The sequence below is a fragment of the Passer domesticus genome, chromosome 1 (assembly GCF_036417665.1).
Source record: "Passer domesticus isolate bPasDom1 chromosome 1, bPasDom1.hap1, whole genome shotgun sequence".
In the NCBI taxonomy this organism is placed as follows: domain Eukaryota; kingdom Metazoa; phylum Chordata; class Aves; order Passeriformes; family Passeridae; genus Passer; species Passer domesticus.
In genome coordinates, this window is record NC_087474.1 from 154,674,294 (window position 1) to 154,695,222 (window position 20,929).

Sequence of the window (20,929 nt, forward strand, 5' to 3'; positions counted from 1 at the left end):
CAGTTTCCCCTCAAAAGTACATAGCATTTTCCCATTGTTAACCTTAAACTACTACAATTAAATGGTGAAGGGCAGAAGAGGGATTACTGTCGTGTATTTTTTAGCCAAGTAATCACAATGGAAGCATTCACCTTTCCATTCATTTTGAGATGGCCATGAACCCATTATAAAGCCAACTCTAACACACCAGGATAATATATGATGGTGAAACATCTCAGTTTATCCATTCAGCTTGCCCTGTGAGTTTACAGGGGCTGAAAATCTATTGGCTTTTCACCTCATTTGGCCTTGATTTAAAGGTATGGCAGGAAATAAGTGGATGCCATAGTTCAGTGTCTCTCTGTGTGGAGTAAAGCCTGTCACACATTGCTGCTGTTTCTGCTGCAGTATGGACATGGGGTGTGACCCCACGTGCATAAGGGACAAAGAAAAATACACAGCCCTGTGCATGACAGCAAGGCAGGCACAAAACATTCAGGATTTTGCCCACTCCTTTGTCCAGTGGTTTGATTATTGGAGAAATGAAAGGCAGTCCCACTGCACCTCCACATGGAATGCTCCTGGGGCTGTGCAAAGCATCAGGAGGCCCTGACTCACCAGGAACTCAAATTTCTGCATCTGTGAAAGGTTTTGAATATTCTGGGAGAGATGAGAGCATCTGGGGGCAGATCTTCTGCCTGGTGTATCCTGCTCCCACTGGAGTAGGGCATGCCTAGTTTTGTGATTTGTTTTATAATGTCATGTAGAGTAAGGTTTCTTTCCCTTCCCTCCCCACAAGTCCCCAGGCTTTGCTGACATTGTACTAGGTGGATTTTGCCCTGTACACTTTTTGGTCATTCATTCAGCACCACATTCTCTTTACTTCATGTACATCCAAAATTACAACATGGAAGCTGACCAACCAGTGCCTTGTCTGTCCTGAAGGTAACATTATCATAGCACAGGTACAGCTGGCTCATATTTCTTTCTTTCCTTTTTCAGTGTTGCCCATAAGCTTTAATTTAAGCCATTTTAAAGCAGGTGACAAGTCCAGTTTTTGTCACTTTATGCCTTGACTTGTGAAAAAGGCCTTTATGAATACATTATTCTTGTTTCATGGACATCCATTCTCATCACTTGATTCCTTTGAAATCAGTTTTGTGTTTGTAGAACTTAAGAGCTGTGTACTTAATCTTAACATCCTTACAAAGATTTTCAATCAGACGTTTATGTTAATCCAGGGCCTGCAATATCCACCATAAAATTGTTTAAGGGTAATATAGACTTTCAAAGGCAAAATATTTTTAGTTCATATTTTTCTTAACTTCTGGATAATTTTAATTGTCTGCTTTTTCTTAAAAGAAATGTGTTTAGGATTTTTTTACGCAACATTATTTTTTCCCACTGAGCCTTCTTTGATGTACACAAAACCAATAATACAGAGATAACCATCTTGTGCCATTATCGTGGCACTTCAAAACTTCTTTGAATTATTTGTGGTGCTGTAGGGATTAGAAGACTCTCAGTTTGTATATGAGCATCTTTCATTTAATTCACACAGAAGTGGTTCTGTTTATTAGACACTTTCAATAGGAGGCCACCATCACAAAGAAGAAAAAGGCTTCCCAGCTTTTATTGTAACTGCAAATTTTGAATCCTGCTGCAGCCCAGGGTGTGTTTTCTTCTGCATCATGGCTTCCTTTGTAAAGTGAAATATTTAGGGTGAAATTCTGACATCTTATTCACATTCTGCAGTAACAAATTCTTCCACTGAAATCAATAAGACTACTTAAAGGATGAAAAGTTAAATAATATGTTAGAGGTGGGTAGAACCTGATCCCTCAGAATTCAGCTGCATTTCTCTTCCTTTTAGCCTGCTCGACCACGTTGGATGAAAACAGCCATAAGAGCTTCAGCCCATGTGAAAATGCTGTTGGTGCCAGGAGAGCAGGATTCAAAACCAAACTACAGCCCCTGTAAAGTGAAAGATGGAGAAATAGAAGGGGAAATTATTACAATAAAAAAGCCAATTTAGTTATCAAAAATCTGCAAAATCCAAATGAAGCAATTGTTTTTTATAAAGCAAGGAAGCAAACTGAAATTTTTTAAAAGCAAGGAAGCACTGTGCAGTTAATGGCACAGTGTAATTCAAAATGGAAACAGATTATTAGTGTGAGAAGTCTGATAAAGTTATGGTGACCTGCAACTTTTACTTGATTGTTTATTAATAACAGAAGTATTTTAGGATAGATATATTAACAGGCACACTTACCTACTTCAGCTGATGAATTATTATTATATTTTTGCCCAAAGCAAATGTGCTGAGAAAAGAGGCTACGCACTGAACTCACAGATGCTGGCAGTGCTGATGCTCCTCGAGGATCTTGCTTTAACTTTTACAACTTCTTTCTCTCCTCTTATGCCTGAACGATTTTTTTCAACATATCACAGCACTCCCTCTACAAGGTGTTGTATCCTGAATGCAGTCAGCCTCTCAGACCTCATGTCTCAGAGACCAGAAATCCACAGCAGAGCAGACTTCCCACAGGCCACTCTCAGTGTATAAGTTCACAGGCAATTGTAAGAATGTTTTGCTCTCCTGTTCTTTTCCCAAATGAGCTAGAAGGATGAAAAAAGTGGTTAAGAGACCTTAAGAGAAAGCAGGTTGTGACAGCCCAGCCTGGAAAGCCAGGAATTCTGTGCACTTGAAGATATGCTGAAAGAAATAAGCCATGGCTCCCTTTGTTTAAATTTATTTATTTGTCTTATAATTGTAATGGGGACATGTCACATTATTAATGTAGTGGGAGAGAAAACTTGCAAACTCCAGCAGACCACTGGGTATAGAGTTGCATGGTATTGTGCTTGATTTTGCAGTTTGGATGTGACAGATGGAAGAGCTCATGCAAGCCTTGTGTGTATTCCTTCGGTAAAGAGTATTGGAATGTTTGAAACATTCATAGGCACATAAGATTTAGCCATCTCTCCTAACATTAATCAGGCACGGTTTAGTCTGCAGAAGGGGATTGGAGGAGCTCTGGTCCCTTCTGACCAGGCTGATTGCCCTGATAAACTCATACTTCCCACTTAACTGCCTGTTCATCTCCATGGTCTCATCTTCACACCTGGACTTAGAAATTTTGTTTCCTGGTAGCAAAGCCCCTGATAGAGCTGTGGTTGATGACTCTGTCTTTTTAGGTAGGTTACAATATAAATAAATAATGCTGAGCTGTAAAACTGTGGCTGACACCAAGAAAGCTGACAAAATGGGAATACTTTTGTCTTTAGGAATTAGCATAAGAAAGTTGAGGATGTGCATCAAGGTGATGCTGCTAAACTTCCACAAACAGCTTGACTTCCACGTGGCAGGATTCTGGGGATTGTGATTAAGATCAATGACTTGTCATTTTAATGAATATGGATCCAAATCACACTGGGAAATTTAGCTTGTTGTGTCTCAATGCTGCAGTTTCCTTTACAGAAAGCAGGGAAGGCAAAACTTCCTTTTCCCAATTCTTTGCTTCTTTTTTTTCCAGTGAGCATGTCAGGGCAGGAGTGTGTTTGTTCAGCACCTGCCTCAGTAATGACCTGGACTAGGAGACAGAGTTTAGAATGAAGCTGCAGTGAGAGCCATGACAACAGACTTGCTTTTCAGTTTCTTGATTATGTATTGATACAAATTTATTACAACCAAGCAGTGTTATAGAAGTGGGGCTTCTGCATTTCATCAGAATCCAGAAAAAGCAGAGTTGTGATAGGAAGTTAATAACAAAGGACAGATTAATTGTACTCTGGAAATGTTTTGATTAGCACTTATTGAAATTCTGAAGAAGGGTTTAGTCAGTACTTTTTTTAATCCTGGACTAATTCATCCATCCCTCTCTGGAAAATTCAGTCTATTGTGTCATTCAGCATAAGGGAACAGAAGTGTTTTCCATGATCCATGTAACAATCAGTCTTTTCAACAATTTATTTGGAGATGTGCATTCCCAAGGTGCCAGATGTTTACACCACTGAGCAGGTGAAAGGTAGTAGAAAAGGATGTCATTTTGATGACTCTCTTTATAGCACATTGCTACCAGTGCTCATTGGAGAATCTGGGATGACAGTAGTAAATAATGCTGAGTACTCCTATAGCACAGAACACATTCAAAATTAAATTTTAGTAGTAGTGTGTTGAGAGATGTCTGAAAAAGTGAATGTGTACCAAAGGGAGAAAGTTAAAACTTGACTGTGATAAAACCATGTCAAGCCAAGGAGTTTTCCCTGGGGAATTACACTTTCTCATCTAGAAAAATAATAAAAAATGCTTCTGTGTGTAGGTAAAATGAGATGCCTAAATAGACTCCAGGGAAATTATTGTGTGGGAAAAGGTAATTGTTTATTTTCTCACTACAGATCAAACTTAACTTCTAATTTGGGTAAACATTGAAATTCAAGAGAGACCTTGGAAAATTTAATAGTTATTATACTTATTTGTGAAAATTAAGATACTTGCTACCCAACCTGACATTACAGAGCTGTTGAGATCTATAGAGAGGTGGAGAAAGTTTTCCTGGCATAAGATACTGAATGCCAGAGGCAAAACTTTTCTCCCCTCACCATGCAGACCAAAACTCCGTTGTATGACATACCAACATAGAGAAAAATGAGTTGTAAACCAGTGGAATTAAACACAAAATGTTAAATATACATTTTGGAACATAAGGGATGAAAAGATATATATTAAAAGACATCCCAATAATAGCAATACATAAAATTTCTGATGATTCTCTGAGTATTTTTAGTAAGCAGTGCATTGCTGTGGTATGCAACTGAAATATCACCCAGTGAGACTTCAGCATAATTAAGCAATGATTAATCAATACTTAACTAAAGAAATTAAGCTCAGGAGAAACAATTAATTGAAGTTAAGTGAACTTTGACAGCTCATATTAAACTAAGGCTCTAATTAACAAAAGCATTGTGCATCCTCTAAATGAAGGGATGTGCAGGCTTCAGGTACCAGGGATGGGGTGAGTGTTACTCTGCAAATTTCTTGATGATGAGGAGTCACTGATGGAGAGCTTCATTTCAAGGCTTTGAAAAGAGAAGGTGATCTTTCTTTGGTTGCTGATTGGTGACTTGATCCTGAGTTCCAGCAGCTCAGGTGGCTCTCTGGAGGAACAAATGTAGTCTCCTGCTAGGGTTTGCAGCCTAGCCCCATGTCCTTCAGGCTCTTATAATTTAGAACCAAGCTCTGAATGAGGTGGGGGGCAAATTACTTGCTGTAATGTCTGTGACACTGCCAGACTCCACAGAGCCAGGAAGCTCTGGCCCTTTGCATAATTTGGAGCTCCACAGCCCAATTTCCTGCAGGATTTGTGGCTGTGGAGAACCCCAGCAGGAGCAGCTGCCCCCAAAGAGCTGCAGCCCAGAGAAGGGTTCAGACAGGGAGATGGGGGAGGAACAGTCAGAGGGACCTGGGAGGGCCTGATTGTGACAGAATTTTCTCCTTCTCATGTCTCTCTCCTCTCTGTTCCTGTGTTTTTACATTCCCCCAAAGTAAATTTCACTTTTAGTGTTGGTGAATGCCATCATCTATGGATGCAGTTTATCAACCCTTGTGCATGTGAGAAAGTTTTGCAGAAAAATATTGGGACATTCTCATGAAACCACAGAGTCTGGATACCTGATCTAATACTTCTGAAAAGACTGATTTATTACCTGGAGAACAAGCCTGAGGGAGGGAAGGAGCAGAATACAGGGAAGAGCTCTAAGTGACCACTGTTGTCTCTTGGCTCTCAGGAAGGGAAATGGCCACTGGTTCTGTTTGCAGTAGCCAAGCCATGTCCCACAAGCCCTGGCTGATGATGATAAGGGTCAGGAATGGGGTTTAGAGCCTAATCTCAGCCCCAGTCCACCTGAGGGAATTATCCCTCTAGAGAGTGGGGCCTTTCCTTGCTTGTTTTTAGAGGCACTGGAGAGTGGCACAAATCTGAGATGAGGGAAAAGAAAAGAGATATGATTGGCTAGTGGCTTAATTGCTCTGTTAATTGCTTTGCCTCTGGTGCTCCCATCCCTGCAGAGAAAGTGCCTGAGGGTTATCTCAGCTGTGTGAGTTCCCCTCAGTGATGAGCAATTATCTCCCAGGCAGAGACAACAAAATGTGGCTGTCACAAGATAGCTCCATTCAAAATGATGGATGGGCACAAACGAAGACAAACTTCATTCCCAGAACTCAAATTAGGAGCTGGCATATCCTCATTTGTGTGGATTTGGCCTGACTTTGTAACAGCACAAATGTCAAGATGTACCTCACCAAAGGTTCAGGTTCTGAGCCCAACTCCACAGCTGGAGCCCATGAAAAGACTTGTTGGACTTTGATAAGTCTGATTTTCCTTTGCTGAGGCCTCTACAAGATTGGTTTGGCCATGGAAATGTTCTGGGTGTTCTTTGTGGAGGAGGCAGCATTTCTCTGCTTGCATTGACCAAACCTGGGCTAACCTGATTCAGTGAGTCCCCTGCTCTGGGGGGATGGAGGATGCTGGGGTCGGTTGTTACTTGTCTTTGCCCCAGCACGGGAAAAAGTGGTTCTGGGTAGGCCGCGCTCTCGAAGAAGGAGTCTGGACTCTTGCTTTTAGGTCTTCAGTTGAGTTTATTATTTCTTATCTACAAAGATTTTCTGTCTGTCCAGCCGAGGTCTGATCAGCAAGACAGCCAAAGGCACTCTCTCCCGCCCACGAGGCGGTTGTCTCTTTTATAATGAAAATTACGTATTAGATATTTACTTTTAATTCCCAATACTTTCTGCCCTTGTTAGCAAGTGTACTCTTTCTATGAACCAATCCACACATGCCAACATCATCTTGAACATGGATGCCAAGGAGAAGAAAGAAGAAGGACAGGGCACGCCCAAATTCCTCCATCTTGGGACTCCTGATCCATGCACAGAATTCTAGACCCCCCTATACAATACATAAAACCCCCCTGTACAGTGCATTCTAACTTAAGTTCTAGCAAGTGAATAACATCCCCTCATCATTCAGACTTGAAATTCTCTCATCTCCTCACCTTCAAGTGTCATTTCTTTAAAAGGATCAAAGTCAAGCCACTAGGTACTTTTGGCAACATTCCAGGGCCTCCGAGCCCCCCAAGGGTTGTCTCGGTAGCTCTGGACATCCGGAGTGATGCACTGAGTTCCCACAGAGGAGCATTTGGAGTCAGGTTAGACAGGGCTGCTGGAGGTAAGGTAGTGCTCTGCTGCTTTGAAGTCGCCAAGCAGGAGGAGCAAGCTGAGAACTTGTGCTGGTTTTGCTCTTTGAGCAGCTGCACAACAATCCCACAGAGCTCCAGGTGTGCCACCCTCCTGCTTTGCGGGGGGACCTGTGCTGTGGAGGAAGGAAGATATTTACTCTGCAGGAAATTCCAAACCCTAATGGGACAGAGGAAGGAAGCAAAGAGAAACAAAACACACCCCCAAAAATGCAGAGGTGAAGTGACCTGCCTTATGTGGCCACTCCTAAAGCAGTAGCAGGGTGAGGGAGCACACCCTGTGCTGTTCCCATTAAAGCCTCTCCAGTGAGAGTGCCTGACCTGGCACTTGTGTGGGAGAGTGTTCCCAAGCAGCTCCATAAATGTGGATTATTGCCATGCTCCTGCCTGCCATATTTCCTCTTCTTTATTCACCAAGTGGTGGGAGCTGTCTCTGGCTCATCAATTAAACCCAGAAGTGATGATTTCCAAAGGTATTGCTGCTTAGTGAAAGAAATTCATCCTTAGGCTAAGGGACGAAGCACAAGACCTAAGTGTTATTTAAATGGCTCATAAAACATGTGCTGGCTCTTTAGCCTGAATGAAAATCACCCTTAGCTAACATAGGAAATATCCTGCTTTCCTCTGCCTTCCCCAGTCTTTTCATGATGATGAATCTCTTTCCTGTTTCTCCCCATTATTTCTGTAAATGAGAATATGCTGTAACATTGCTGAGGTTGGGCTAATTAAATCAGCTCTTTCTTATCTCATTGATCTGCATTTTAAAGCTGAGCTGATTAAGGATGAGAAACTATATTTGATTAGAAATATGTTTTTGCCAGTTAGTTACATCAAAGGGTAGATTACGGGAGAGCAGAGGAGCTGAACTCACGTGGCCACTCTTCCTCCTGGATGTTAAAAGGGAATAGAAATAACATGAAATAAAAAACAAACCCCAAGACACATTTCTAACCTATATTTTTTCACAGCAAATGATGATACCTTTGTTTTATCTTCTGGAAAAAAAAATAATAATAGATAAGTGATACAGAGAAAAGATTTCCATAAGCTGTGCAATGCTGTGGATGGTGCTTTACCAAACATCCAACAGAAATCTCACTAAAACTGCAATCCCTTCCTGAATTTATGGTGGCATCAACAGAGTCATCCAGCACCCAGGACCAAACTCACCTGGGCTGGCAGCCAAAGCAAAGGCTCAGAGCAGGGCCCCTGGCTGGTCCTCTGCCTGGGCAAACTGCACAGCTGCTGTGCAGTTTTTGTGGCATTTCCAACCACCATGTCTGTTAAAGAAAATATTATGCCTGGTGTGACTACCTGACAAAGTCCTTTGTTAAAGTCCTTCATTTAGCAAAACTTTCTGATGGCTCCAATGTTGCTGCATCCACAGCTCAGAAAAGGCTTTTTCAAGGAAGGGGGAGTTAGGAAAATTGATATAAGGCAGAAGTTTCATTTTTCTTCCTCTCCTTTTTTCCTCAAGAAAACTCAGTGCCATATTTCGTGCCACAAATTTGAAGATGTCAAAGAAACCACCTGGCAAGTGACCTCCTGTACTGGGCCACCACGAGCAGCTCCTAATTTCTCCTCAGTAGGGTTGGGACTGCCACAGTGACTTTGCTCCTGTGTGCCACTGCTGAACCATACAGGGAAATGCAGCAGAGCCTCTCAGACCTCCCTCCTCCAGACCACTCTGGGGGGGCTGCACTTCTCAGGGTGCAGGGAGGGTCTGTGCTGCACTTCTCCTGCAGGGAGGATCTTCCTCTCTGTCACTTGGTGCCTGTACAGAGTCATCCAGGCTGCTCAGCTGCTCCTCTCCCCAATGTCACCTCAGGCTTCCCCCATGGCCCTGACCTGAAATGGAATGGAAGCCAGGGCCAGCATTTTGTTGCATTCATTGCCCACAGCCTCCTGCTGGTGGTCCAGTGACTCACATTGTCAGGGGCTTAAACAGCTCCTTGGAAAACCCTTTTGTAGGTGGGTGTCAGGACACAGCCTTCATCACTCAGCTCTGAGGTCAGGAATTAGAGCCAGCAGAGAGAATCCCAGAGATCTGGGATGTTCATTTGGGAAAGCAGCACAGCTGCAGCCAAGCATGGGGCTAGGAGAAGGGAAACTGGAGTTTTACCCTCGGAGTAATACTGTACAATATTGTGCTTTATTAGTGACATGTAGGAGTTAAGTAGGAAGGAACAGAAGATGAAAGAAAATTTTAATTTATTTTTCTTAAACAAAGAGTGCATGATTAGTAATTAGACACAGACAACAATAGTAACCATCATCCCTATATCAGCCCAGTGGACTTTTCTGAATACCACAAAGCAAAAATGAGTTCCTCTTTCTAGCTGCACTCATCCCCTCTACCTTTTTGCTTGAAACATTCATCTGAGGGGACTGCATGTAGGAATGCATGCAAACTTCATGCTATCTACTCAAAAGCAGTAATAGAAGAGGATGGCAGGCAACTTGCAGGAAAATATTTATTAAAAACACATCCCCGCTATCAAGACCTGTATGCACAGAAACAAAGTGCATAAAAATGTGATCAAAAACCCACAGTCCTTAAAATGTGATCAAAAGCCATTGAAAACTAATCTGTACATAAATTTAACCATCAAACAAAAATACAGACTGAGAAGAATGGTCGGCTCATCTGACATGGGATCTGTAGAGGAACAAAACTAACTGTAATAAATTCATGGCTTATTTTTAATTTCTGTCACAAGGGAGGTGGTGCAAAAGCTTATTTATTTACTATGAAGAAATGCAGATATTCATCCTTAAATGAGAATTAAAAAAAAAAAAAACTCTCTGCAAGAGATTAATCACAGCAAGCCACGATGAGATTTAACAAGCATGAGGTGCATGTAGGAATTATTTTTCTATTTTTGCAGTGGCTGTATTTGCTTGTATTACTGCTCAGAGGGATAATAGCAGCTCTAGTGGCATTACTATTGAAATCCATGAAATTTCCCTTGAATTAAAAAATCCTTTAAGGAACAACAAGGATGAGGAAGGTGACTCCAAACTAGTTTCCTTCCAGAAGATGGATTGATGTAAATAGTACCTCAAATTAGAAGGGATTGTATATGCTTAGTCCTTCAACAAGTTGGACTTCATGCATTTCATTTCAGTTTTATGTGTTAGACAATGGGATTTACAAGGAAAGTGCTCAGGATTCAGGTTTCAGAATTTACCCTCCAATGTGAATTTACTTGCTCCACGTACAGTGACCAAGACTGCAATTCTGGGTTAGCCATCCACCACTGGTGGTTCATCAATTAAAGTATTTATTAAAATCCCAATTCATCTTTGAGTGGAACTTCCAATCACCTTGTTTTGTGCCAATTCCCCACAAAATTTATTTGATAAGTAAATAATTATTCATTTTTATTAACTATGTTACAGCAGAATTGATCCCATTTAAAATCTCCATAGGTTTCTCTTTAATAGGTGAAAGCAGCAGTCCAAAATGATGGCCTCCATTAAACCCAAATCAAAAGCTTATTTATGATATTCAGTTTTCATATTTTTCAAAACAAGAGTTAACTTCTAGGCCAAAGAAGTCCACCAGTACCTTCTGAGCTAATATTTCTTTTAAAAGATCTGTTTCAAGGATATTCATACTTTGATTCATTAGTTTCCTCCATGAGGCAATAAGAAGATGCCTGCTTAAGAGACACTGCAATGATAAAATAATAATGTCTGAGTAATACTGGGGGTGGTTTTGCCACTGAGTATTGAGGAAGCATTTGAGTGAAACTGTGCTGCCAAGTTTGCAGGTTTTTTATTACAGTGATTAATAGAAATAGTTGTTCTCCTGAATTCAAGGTTGTTATTCTGTCTAGGTTTAAAAGCCTGTTCAACAGGAGCTGTGTACACACATTTAGGTGTAAGTGAGGAGGCCACTGGCTGATTTCCTGTTCTTAAATGTGATTGAATATAGTGTGGCATTTCTGAAGAACATTTTTTTTCCTAACTCATCTATAAGAAAGCTCAAAAGTATATTCCTTCCACTTATTTGTTCATTTTAGAATCAATTGCTTAAAAAAATCTCAAGCAGTTGTATCAGTCAGGCCAACACTGTCCTCCTGTGTGTAAATATGGGATTCCCCCTTGTCTCCCCTCCATCTCGATAACACCCAGAATCAGTATAGGAAACTCTTAACAGATTTTCAGCCCAAAACTGTCTGCAGAATAGAGCTCAGCAGCAGCAACGTGTTTATTTGAAGACAGCTCCCTTGCAGAAACATGGGATTGAGCAGAGAAGAATTTTCTCTCTCACAGCCTCTCCTGAGGTCTCAGTCTCACTGAGGACAGGGGTGATTGGGTTCTTGACAAGGTCTGTGCAGAGCCAAGTGTTGCACAGAGAAGCTGAGACTTCATCCCTGGCTGCTGGGCAGACACATCCATGTGCCCACACATCTCTGCTTGCAAATTTCACCTGGATGAATGCAGTCATTTTCAGGAATGAGATGCCAGTAAAAAGCTTAGGAAATGGAGGCAGCACTTCCCTGGCTCCAAAAGTCTCAGTGATCAATAGAAAAGGGAACTAACTTGGGGAGCTTGTAATCTTTGCCTTGAATGAGGCTCTTGTTGGGAAAGCTTCTCACACTTGGGTGAGCTGATTGAGCTGGTCTGGGAGACAGAAAGTACAGAGTGGTGTCTCAGAGCCTCTTCTGAGGCTACAGAATGAATGAGCTGTGGTAGCAAGCCAGGAAGAAACAGTTATGCATGTTCCCCTAATCTAAACCCCTCCTGAATGTTCATCTCAGGGCCAGTGTCTGTAAGGAACAGCTGGTAATGGCAAAGGGTTATGGGAAACTGGAACTTGCAGTCTGATCCTTTAGCATATCTAATGATTAAATTGATTTCAAAAGAGAAGGAATATTTGATATGTCTAATTAAAGCAAGAGATGGTGCTTTCAGTTTAGCAGAGCTTCCTCAAAGGTTTGCATGAAGTCTAAAATTAATACTCATCTTTTTAAATTTATGGTCTCCTTATTACCAGCCCTACCATAGCTGAAATATCACACATTTTACATTTTCTGAGATAACATGCAGCACAACATTTTGTGGCTGCTTTAACAAGCTTAGAAACTCATATTGCTAAAAAAAAAAAAAAAAAGCCCAAAACAAACCTCGTCTGCAGACCGGATAAAATAAGCAATAAATCCAGAGTGAAAACATTTAAATGGCAGGCAAAGCCCACTGTAAAAGAAACCTCCATGGGAATAAAAGAAAAGTCTTTGAACTCCTGTGAATGATAACAGTTTTAAAATCTTAATGCAAGTACCCTGCCTGGTAGGGCAACAGCCTCTGCAGGCATGGGTCAGTGCTCCAGCTGCTGACATCGTGTGTCCAGGAAATTCTTGTCCTTTATTTCCCTGGTGCTGTAAAGCTGATGAGGGACAGAAGCTGATTGAGGACTGTAGCGCCCAATTGTTCAAAGACCAAGTGTTATTTAATGTTCAGCTGGAAATCTGTATGTGGATTTAAGTCTGGGTTGATACTTTAATAATTACTCTGGCTGTTATATTTCCCCAGAAAGAGGTCAATCCAAGGGCTGTGTTGGACTCTGAAGGCAATTAGAGTAGCTTCAGAGAAGATTTTGTTTATCATTGTTGTTATAACAAGTATTTTTTTGTTTCTTTTCCTGGCCTGTTGGGCTATCTAAAGTGTGACAAGGGATATTACTTAACAACAGCTGGAAGTCTTTGAGGGAGCAAAGACTGACTGATTAGACTTAACTTGTCATTTTCTGATGAATTATTTTGAACAAAAAGTAACTCAAGCATGTGGTTAATGATAGTTTTGAAGGACACAAAGGGAAAATATGGGTAAAGTTAGAAGATTATTTGGGTTATAGATTAAAAAATAGATTAGAAACCAACTGGAAAGGTAAGTAGAGGGCACTTCAAAAATAATACAAACGCTATCAAAGAAGCCACAGCTGCTTTAGTTTTTATAAGGCATCTTTATATGTACTGTTATGAAAAATCCTGCTTCAGCTTGTTTAGGAAGTAGTAAAATCAGGTGTGAAATGAGTTTTGTAGTCTATGAAAATCTGAGGTTCCAACAATTGACCTTTGCTAAGACAGAATTAGCAAAGCATAAAGTTTCAAACAAAAATTACAGAGGAAAAACCAGACAAAAATAGAATTTCCATCTGACTTAGGAAGTCTAGGTTACAAATACTAGCTTTATTTTTAGGAGAATGACTGGGACTCCCCAGATCAGGGCAATTCTACTATATTCTTCAAGGAAACCTGAATGCTGCCATCACAGGCTTTTGTTTTTGGCTAATTGTAATTTTGCCACAAAACACAGTTTTGGCTGTTGGATGTGTTGAGTCTGAGGGTGGCAGGGGGTGTGAGGGATGGTGACACTCCATCCCCACAGTACCCCATGAGGAAGCTGCCAGGGGGTCATACAAATTAACAAACATCTGATCACACAGGGGTGGCAGGTGTTCAAAGCAGGTGGAAATATCACACAGGGAAATCAAAGTGATCACAAGTGTTGGAGAAGCAGCAGTGGGATGAAGTTCAGCTGTTCAAAATGCAAACTCACCTGGTTTTGGCCATTCTGCAATAGTTGGGGACATGACTTGATGGGAGAAATATGGCATAGACATGGCAGCTGATCAGGGAAATGAGTCAAACATAAGCCTGTGTTGTTTCAGGGAAGATATTTTCATTGGGGAAGAGTGAAGAATTTAATAGTACTAGATTTTCTGAAAACTCACCTGGAATACTGACTGCCATGCTGGTTAAACTCCTGCAAGAGTAATGCACTCAGACTGGGAGAGATTCAGTAAAAAAACTATTAGTTATGATAAAAAAAGCCATAAAGAATCAGACTAAAGGCATTTGCAGTGCAATAGAGTGTTTCTGATGGTGAGCAAGAGTAAAAGCTTAACAAAAAATGTAAGATAGTATAAGCATGAGTAATAGTTCCCCAAAACACTGTCAATCTTCAGCAAATTTCAATTTAAAACTTCCTGAGCAAGAGGCATTATCTCTGCTTTTGCTTTCTTCCAGCAACTCTTTCCTCTGCTGGATTTCCTCCCATACCTTCTTCTACTCACTGTGCTTTCAGCTGCCTTTCAACACGTCTGCAGCAGCAGGGATTTCTGCAGACACAAGATGTGGGAGAAACATCAGCTTTTTCTTCTTTGGAAGCCAAACCTTTTTAATTCCTCTAATGTCACTAATTCTTATTTTTAAAAAGCCAATAAACAATCATTTCTTGTTCATTGCATTCTCCCTAACAGTGGTCTGGGAAATGGAAGTGCCTGTCTTACACCAAGACAGCTTGGCTTGTTAATTTTAACACAATTAAGGATGAGGGAACACGACTGCCATCTATAAATGGGCACCAGACTACACACCAGTGAAGAGTAAGAGCAGTCTGAAGAAAACTTTTGTCCAAAGAACAAAAGAATACTGAGAATGAATAAATTTAAGTTGCAAATTAGGAGAAAGGTTTTAGCCATGAAGAGAGTGAGACCCTGGGATAGTCAACTGATTATGGGTTGGCTTTGACTGAGCTATATTTTTACAAATAGATCTATTAATTTTGAAGGAAACATCCTCACCTTTTCCTAGGAGCCCAGGATATCAGTTGCATCAGCTGTGTTAAATGTTCACATGTTTTGGTTAGCATCTCTTCAGGTTGCCTTTGAGAGTCTTGTCTGAATAGTCATGACCCTTTTACAGGAGGATGAAGCATGGCCTTCTACTCATGGTCTGGAGAGGTACTTGAAGAATGACCCAGATGCTTTAATCACTCAGATATCCCCCTTCTTGGAGGGTGTGGAGAGAATCCTGAGTGATTTAAAGATAGAGCATACATTTAATTAATGAAAAATGTAATGTAGCACATTGGCAAAGGAGCCCATCTGATGAGTAGGGAAGGTTTTCCCCATGTTCTGCCCTAATTTTGGGAATGAAAAGTAGTTTTAAGAACCTGCTCAACTCTTGCCACTGCAGGACCATAACACTACACCTCTCTCCATAATGTTTTATCCCCTCCAAAATCTCCTCTAATGGAGTTTTGTTCCAACACTTCCCCCAGAGGACTTAGTTCTCCTGTCTAATAAATTTCACAGTTAGGAAGCTTTCTCTGATGCTTTGTCACTCACAGCCACATAAGAATGGATAAAGAGCTGCCTTCAGACGTCAGAGATGAAGAGTACTTATGTACAGGGGAACAGTCCCAACAGGAGTGAGATGAAGGACTACTGCAAATATCAGCAGTGTGGTTACCTTTGCTCACCTTATATAGCAGGGATCTAGCAGGAAATGCAAAGGTGTGAATTTCAGCACTTGTGAAAATGCCAGATTTACAGCCTTAAATAGCAAATTCTTCTGCCTCTCCGCAAAACAAATATAGCAGGATGTCCACTGTGAGAGTTTTCTCACAAGTAGGCGTCAGCCCAAGGGTGAGAAGTGGTAAATAGGCACCCAAGGTGGGGAAGAAGTGGTCCTTCGTCCTCTGAGTGACAGAAATTGAAGCAGGGTCACCAGTTTATTGCGCTGTTGATGTTTGACACGGACCAAATGAAAACACTTGGCTGGTAATAAATATAGGTTCATTTTAACGTGGCAATGGAAGACTTCTTTTCCAATGACCAGCCACTGAAATCACCCTATCACCTGCCAGTGGATTTAAAAACAATGTCATGGAAGGTGATTTGGGCTGAGATGTCATCTATAAAATATTTATTATAACGAGATATATGGTTTTCAGTCACTTAGTGCATCCTGCAATAGCTTCTAGATGGGTTAAAGACCAAATTACTCAAACCTAATGTCATACACTGCTCTTGCACAGTATTTTTATTGCTAATTACTTGGTGGCATTATATTCACATAAAATAAGACCAATATGGACATGGCTGTTTGGGCAGCCAGGTTGGACCTTTCCTGTGTAGCTCTTTACCTTGTCAGTGGAGGTGAATCACTAGTTGAAGCAAGATCCAATCTGAAGCTGGAGTGTTTAATTACCCTTGAAAAATTGAAAGGTCAAAATAGGACAGGAACGACAAAGTCAATTGAGCATCTGGACAGAATCCAAGCTTCAGTCCTCACTGTCATCTCCTTGTTTCTTCTTTTGGAGGAGTCTACATTTAATTGTAGTTGTAAGAAGGTATTTGCACTGTATTCTGTAGTTATTTCTCTATTTTTCTCCATTTTCCCTCCCCTCTCATTTCCTTCTCCTCCTCTTCCTGCTTTCTTTTGCCTTCTCTCTCTTTTCCTTCCTCCCCTCTCTTGCTTCCTTCTTACGTGTGAAAACTCAAAATCCCCTCCCCTCCCCTCCCCTGGCCACATCCAGGCTGGGTTGCCGCCTGTGGGTGGGGATAAGGATCAGTGAGGGGATCCACAGCCTGAGATATCCATGATGGTCCCTTGAGCGGGCAGGCAGAGCCCCAGTGTGTGGGGACTCTTGCAGCCCTGCCACACATTCCTCTCACAGATTTTATCTATGGTCACACGTGGGATCTGCACATCAAAACACTTTGCATATGCGCATCTGGTGCATAAATATGCAGACAGAGAGGAACATTAACAGAATCAATTAAAAGCTCTCTCTGCAACACTCAAGTTTTGCTGATCGTTAATCACAGATGTCTGATATCTTTTTATCTCCAGTCAAAGATTCTCTGTCTCCTTTATGGCCATCAATACACTGGGGTTGCCTCACAAAGCCCACGGATTTTGTTTCAGTGATCTGACAGGACAATAACCGTATGACTCTGACCCACGTAAGAGGCTTTGGGTGACGCGTGTGAAAGGCTGCTTGTGTTACATCTATAATTCATTTGCAGCTTGGTCTCTTGGGGGAGCGTGGGGAATCATGGCAGCTGTTTAACAACCCTCAGTTACAACTGAAAGTAAAGGGAGCCACAATTCAGCTGAAACATTATGTAAAGATTGTGCTCACTGGGCCAGGGAACCTGAACTAACATGTCTATTTTTGTGAGGAGTGTAGGGGGATTTTTAATGACTGTAGGATCCCTTGATTTTACGTCTCAGTCAAAAATACAATAGCCATAATAACATATTGTAGTGATAGTATTCTTACAACTACCAAGTTTTAGGGACGTGTGAAAGGAAAAGTTACTGGAGAGAAGTAATATCTGTTATTAGACCAACAGAGACACCTGGAAAAAAGCAGATGAGTTTCCATGCACATGGTCCTTTCTACAATTCTCAAGCAGAGGAAACAGATGAGAAACTAGGTAGGGCAAGGTGCAACTGCTCTCCGTTTAACAGTATCACATTAATTTTTTCAGACAAAATGTCTGATGAAAATGAGGCCCCACGGGACGGAGGGATGGGTTATTACTGCCCCAAAACCATGTGAGCAGAAGGATGTGGTACATGTGGAAAATGGCAGTGCTGAACCAAATCTGACATGTCACAGCACCATGGAATGGTTTGGATTGGAAGGGACCTTAAAGATTGCTCTGACATGGGCAGGAAGATCTTCTACTAGACTTGTTTCGACCCCATGCAACCTGGCCTTGACACTCCAAGGGATGGGGCAGGCACAGCTCCTCTGGGCAGTGTCAGTGGGCATAGCTGACCCTGCTCTGACTGCAAGGCAACTGCTTTGGCACTTAGAGTGGTTTAAACCTCTGTGTTTCACCTTTTTGATGATCTCGTTCTGCACACAGCCTGGGGAGTTTAGCTGATGCACCAAAATCCATTGAAAACCTGAAAAGCAGATTAAATGCTTCTATACAAAGAGTGAGAAAATGAAACACTTAAGCTCAGCCCTCTGTAACAGGAAAGAAAATACAGGAAAGAACAGTGAGCAATGCAGAACACATTGCTAAGCAGCTGCAGAAGAACCACAAGCTCACAGATCTCAAATGCTGCATTTGGGGTTTTTTATTCTCATAGAGGAAGCAGTAAATGTAAAAAATGTAATACATGTGAACTAAATCAAATAGCTTTCACAGGGGAAGAGATGACCCAGGCTATGAATCACTGTCTTGGGGAAGGGTGAGAGAGAAGAAGAATGGGGTTGGGTGGGCTGGATGGACCTCTGACCTGGGCACCAGGGCTGTTTGGGTGGACTCACTGGCCACGCTGAACACTGCTCTGCTCTGGTTCTTGCTGGTTCACAGCCACAAACCCAGAGCAGAGTCAAGGCACCTCTGCTTCCTGGCACTTGTCTGAGCTCTGCCTTGAGTCCTTTACTAGTCTTCCACCTGCCTTTGCTCGACTCCAGGGAAACCAATGGCTCTCTGCCAGCTTTTGTAAACAGCATGTGCAAGGACAATGTTTGCGAGACAAAACAACTGGTGTTAAGATTTCTCTGTAAAGAAGAAGAGGTTGCTTTATTAAAAGGTCGGTTCTGCATCTAAGAGGTTAATAAGTATTTGCTGCAACTCATCAATGTCAAGACTAAAACCAAACAGGAAAATGGCAATCTCTTTGTCTTTTGTAAAGGAACTTGTTGAAATAACTGCCTAAGTCTGTCCTCTGTTTACTAAAACAGCTTTGGAAATCTCTAAATCCATTTATCCTGAGGATTATCATCATCTGGTTTCCAGACAACATTCTCATTTCCTCCAGTGAGCTTTTCTGATACCTTAGGCCATTAGCTGTGGTATTGATCTTTCCTTAATACGTGAGAATTCCTACAGCAAAGGCAGCTCTGCATCTAGAAGACCCCAAGCCAAACCTGTTTTTATCTGAATAGCCAGAACAGCATTTTGTTAGAGACAAAATTTAACATTCCGTAGCTTTTGTTTATGATAAATTTATCAGGGCAGGCTCTAAAGACATCCTTCACAGAATAGACTGAGCCTGTTATCAGCCACTTGGGGAATTTCTGTTCCAGAAACAAAAGCCTGTGACACACCAGTGTCACACCACCTTCAGCTCCTAGTCCTATGGCTCAGCCCTGGGGAAAGAGATAATGGCCAGTGCTTAGGAGTGCAGCCTCTGAGATTTCACCTGGCTCTTCCTACCCCAAAATCCAGCCCCCTGACAAATCCTGTGCATCACTCCATAGAAAAGTAGTAACCAAGACCCTCATTACTCATCCAAAATCATCTGACAGGGACTGTCAGGCTGGTGCTTCTGTAATAGAAATGGAGGGAAGGAACATTAAGAGAGTCAGATAAAAGAAAACACCACATCTTTATTTATTTTATCCTGCTATACAGGCCTGTTTCCCCCTTTGTCTTCCACTTACTAGGTAATGTTGAAATCCCACAGTTACTCCTCCACTAAAGGAAAACAATCCAGTAATCTTAGGAAGAGGGAGATGATGACAGATGGGAAAGGAGGTAAGAGTGTTTGGACCATTTGGACAGGTGGGGATGTATTGCTACTTCTAAACTAATGGGAGCTTGTTGAAAAGCTTATGTTTCTCAGAGAAAAAGTTTTCTCTGTAGCTGTAATCCACAAGGCAGAGAACAAAGAGTTAAATTCCTTCACCTTAGCTATTAGGACAAACTTGTTTTCCCAACAGTTCAGGCAGAATCTCTGCATAGACAGCTCTTATTCCCCCCATCTCCAGGACCATGACCTTCAGCAAGTGTCTCTCAAGTTAAACATATGAGTCACCCAGCCCTATACAGAGTTCATGGGAGGAGAGAGGTTCCCCCAAACACTGCAAAAAGAAGATTGACTAAAAATGCCTGTCATGGTATAGGAAAAAGATTGCTAGAATTTGCTTCTTGCCACTTTGGACTTCTTTTGGTGCTTGAAGCGTAATTTTCAGCAGTTACAGAGAAGCATGATTTAAAATTTCTTAATCAGAAGAACCCTTCAATGTATGAAAGTCTTCATTAACACCTAGAAACAGTCATTATGGTCAAAAAATTCAAATTTGGATGCCTTAAGTAAGAATAAGTATACACTTTATCAATTTTTCAGTATGTCTGAGCACCTGCAGATAACATTTAAGACGAGTTAATTACAGGATCCTAAATATGGATTAAAGGATTAGTTTCAGACATCAAATTGTAAAAAGTTTAGCTTATGTAACTTACCAGGGCCACATGGAAAGTTCTTGGATTTAGATGTAGAATCACAAATCTTCTTTAACAGGAGGAAGGATGCAGCAAAGGATTCAGGTTTGTCTTCCTTGTTTGCCACAAATTACTTCTTCCTAAAACCCAATGGGGAATTAAAAACCGTAGGACTTATTGTTCATTTTTCTGAAGTTTCTTTCTTAATTGTATTAGCAGTTAGGAGTGATCCTGCAGCGTAACAAACCAGAACTCCAGCCAACATAGAAACAAATCCCCGAACAAAACAGCCATTTCAGGCTACAGACAGATGCTCAGTGTGCAGCCACCTCTGCCAGCTGATGATATTATCATGTTCAGCTGCTCTTTTGCAGCTCTGAGTTTGTATCCCTTTCCCTTTTCCCTTTCTGCAAGGATTTCAGCTCTTCTGGCAAAATGAGTCCTGTGAACACTCCCTAACTCAAACAGTAAAAATAGGTGATTAGAGTTGTTTCAGCTAGTTGTGGTTGAAGAGCATAGATATAACAGTGCTGAAATGGGGGTGGAGAACAAGTAATTTTTGGCTACAAACAGTAACAGCTTCAACATAAAGAAGAGAAAATTTGGAAAAGGACACTAGCTGAACATACTGAGTTCAAGCTCACAGTCCTCAAACTAATTTCCCTGAGAAAAAACAAGTGGATTTTAGCTTTTCCTTAAATAGTG

General features: G+C 41.4%; 1 long non-coding RNA gene across 5 annotated transcripts; it reads right to left on the minus strand.

The window, feature by feature from the left end:
- Window positions 1-1,231: 1,231 nt before the first annotated feature.
- Window positions 1,232-20,384, minus strand: LOC135285575 (uncharacterized). 5 transcript variants are annotated; one of them, XR_010350388.1, is made up of 7 exons: window positions 20,246-20,384; window positions 14,828-15,056; window positions 14,304-14,362; window positions 13,976-14,029; window positions 13,801-13,869; window positions 2,331-2,598; window positions 1,232-1,953 (listed from the first exon to the last, which is right to left on the minus strand). It is a non-coding gene; the product is annotated as an uncharacterized LOC135285575 (long non-coding RNA). The 5 variants fall into 5 exon arrangements; XR_010350385.1 differs by lacking the exon at window positions 13,801-13,869; XR_010350387.1 differs by having other exon boundaries at window positions 13,976-14,362.
- Between the last annotated feature and the right edge of the window lie 545 nt (window positions 20,385-20,929).